Genomic DNA, 3,549 nt, shown 5'->3' on the forward strand with positions numbered 1-3,549 from the left:
CCAAATAATGATCAAGTAATATAAATAACATATATAACTCAATAAAATAGTTATTTAGACTAATTTAAAAAATTTAAAATTCATAAATTTAAAATATTAGCTTCAAAACAAGCCTAATATTGATATAGTTGCGGAGGATATTTAAGAATGTGAAAAATGCGGTAAAAAATAAGCCATAATTCATACGTCGTCGTGATTAACAGTTTTTTCAAGCTAGACAGAGCAGGATACGTATTTTCTTTTTGAATTATATTTATAAAAGTAAATAAATCATAATTTCTTGTAATTGCTAATTTTTAGAAAATTAATAATTAAACGTCAGTCCTTGCAATTTTCTTGAGATTTTTAAATTTTTTTAAATTTTTAAGGGCATCCTTACTCCGTCTTGGACTCGAAAAATTTGAAAATTAAAATACGCATTTTTATGAGGTGAAAATTAGGTGTCAACACTTGGCACCTTTGGGATTAGATGTTCTACTTAGGCGATGACGTGTACTTGGCTTCCATTATGTTTGACTTCTACTTGCTGGGTTATCTGCCTATCTTTCTTTATTGTCTGAATTATGTTAGCTATGCTTAGTCGGCCGATGATACCTACCAGTACCGTTGTTTGTACTGACCTACGCTTGCTGCATTCTTTTATGGATGCAGAGTATTAGACAGGTTCCACTTTTTCCCCTCGTGGCTGATTGGCAAGGCTGCTGTAGAGTCATTCCAGGGTGAGCACAATAACGGTCGTTGCCCGGATGTTCTCTCCTTTACTTACTTGTCTTACTCTTATTTCGAGACAGTTGTATTACGAGACTTTATCATCTTTGAGACTTGTAGTATATAATTAGTGCTCTTGTATGACTAGACCAAATCTATGGGGTTGTATTTAGTATTTCCGCACTTTATCTTATGTGGATCATTTGAGACTTATTCTATATTTATTTCTTCCACCTTTACTTGAATTGGTTAAGTTGGGATAAGGGTTCGCCTATTGCGACGGGAATGATAGGTGCCTGCACGGCCTAGTAAAATGGGTCGTGACACAAATGCATATCTTTAGATAATCTTGTAGATATTATTATTTAGGTATTAATTTTACTTAATACGCATCGTATATGCGACCTTTTGATTTTTTTAGTTTTAATTTCTTCTTTGTTCATTATTTTACATAAGAAATAATTTTTTCCGTGTTTATTTTTTGCGGGTGGTCGCGGAGATGTTAAATAATTATCCATGAATAAGAATGTTGAAAACAAAATTTTCGCATCATGTAGACATTAGTTGATTATTATTTTCATTGACATTGTTATTTCTCAAAGCGTTTAAATACTAGAAGGCTTGATCTTCGTTTTTGAAAAATAATATCAACAAAATTATACTTTCATAGACAAAGTGGATTGATTGAGGGGAAAAAATAAACTTAATGTGTCATATTTAAAGTTTCAAAATTTAGTTCCAATAAAAAAGAGTGAATTGTGCTCAACCGGCTTTTTAAAAAAAAATCAAATAATCTCATTTTATTACGTGTTGAATTGTATTTTACATGAGTAATTTGAATATGGATTTATTCTAAATAATTCTAACAAGTCAAAGAAAATTGAGTTTAATTTACCACCGCTATTTTTGAATTTATCCAAGTATATGAGAGCTAGAAACTTAAAATTTTAAGAATACGTTGAGATGCTTAGATTTTTTAGGATGGATAACTTTAGAGGAGGTGCTAAGTTAATATGTTATATCGCTCTTAGTGCATCAATCAAAGGTTATATTTGTTAGATGTCGTATTTGTAAACTCTTAACTGATTATTTTTGTCATTTATTTATAGTGAACTTAATTTGTGATAATTGTGACAGGTGGTCCTGTCTCTTTTTGCATTGATCGGAGGTTATATTAGTTAGATGTCAAACTTGCAAACTCCAATGTGAATATATTTTTCATAAAGTTTTTATTGAACCTAATTTTTGATAAATGGTGATGGTGATACAGAAATTGGGTGCGAGATGATAAAAATATATCTTCTTAATGTACAACTAATAAGAAGTTAATTATTTAATTTGTATGGCAATTAGTAGCTAACAATTTTACATTTAATTATGACCTTTTTATTTTTATTACTCCTTGAATCAATTTTAACTACCTAAAACTTAAATAAATTTCATTGGTAATGTATAATAAGGCATACTACGTAAAACTACCTATATAACTATACTTTACATAAAAATATATGTTTTAGATGACGCAAATTTATGTATTAACTTATGAATTAACTCTAAATGCATGTTGTTTATGTATTTATCCTTTTCAATAGAAAATAATGAGAGTATTTGAGTTCTTTATTAAACCAAGATGTCTAATATAATACACAAGAAAATAAATGAATTGAAAATAATTGATAATAGGGAGTATATAATTTGACTTATTGCTTATAATTGTATCAGTTCTCAGTTGCTCAGTATTGGATGTGTTGGACCGCATATACTTTTTTTCATTGATATCAATCTTCTGAATATTATATATTAAAACAAATGATAGTGTTATTGTTGAAGTGTATAGAAAAACATTAATCTAAAAAGTAAAGATTAATTCTTTTAATTTTAAAAATTAAAACAAACTTTATTATTTATCCTTACTTTAGTTTGCTTTAACGGCTGCGCGAAGCGCGGACAAATTCACTAGTATAAACAAAACATGAAGTAAAATAACAATAGGTGGCAATTTGAAGAGGTTATGAGGAAGGGGGAGAGGGAGGGGAGGTTGTGTGATGAGTGATTTTGAGTAGAAAGAAGGAAATGAAAATGGTATAAATGGAAAAAAAGAGTAATGACGAAAGAGAGAAAAAATAACAAAAGAAAGAAGATAAATTTTACAAAATATTGTTGACACCTAATTTTTGACCTCTCATAATTTTCTTTAATTACCCAGAATCCTTGAATATTAAACAGAGTGAAATATGTATTTCAAAAGTCAAAATAATTTTATAAAAATTATTTAGATAATATTTTACCAATTTTGTTTGATGAAGTAATTTCTATAATATTATAAATTAATTTAAGTATTTTCAAAATTATAATACTTTTGCTAAATTAACCAGAAGAGAGGATAATTTGCCATAATTATTCACTTAATTGTCCAAATTGTTAAAATGTCAATTTGCAAAGTATTTTACTCTGTTTAATATAAGGAATATGTTTAATTAAGTAAATCAACCATTTTTATCCATCAATTCTTAATTAATCAAATTAGTGGAATTTTATCATAATTAATTAAGTTTTAATTGTGATTGATTCTGAAAACTGCCAATAAGCGGCTGTAATTGAAATAATTAGTTATTAGACAATTTTGGCAATAATTTGAACTAGCCAAGCTCATGGCTCAATTTAATTAAGGTCTTTTGACAAAATTTATTTATTTTTATTATTTCTTTTTAAAATTTGACCAATTAGTTTAAATGGGGTCTTATTTTAAATAACCAATTAGTGGACATCATTTTAAATTTGGGCTATTTGTTGAATTTTACATATTCACCCCACCTATATATACATGATTTTACTCATGTA

Source organism: Lycium ferocissimum, chromosome 3 (genome assembly GCF_029784015.1).
Source record: "Lycium ferocissimum isolate CSIRO_LF1 chromosome 3, AGI_CSIRO_Lferr_CH_V1, whole genome shotgun sequence".
Classification (NCBI taxonomy): Eukaryota; Viridiplantae; Streptophyta; class Magnoliopsida; order Solanales; family Solanaceae; genus Lycium; species Lycium ferocissimum.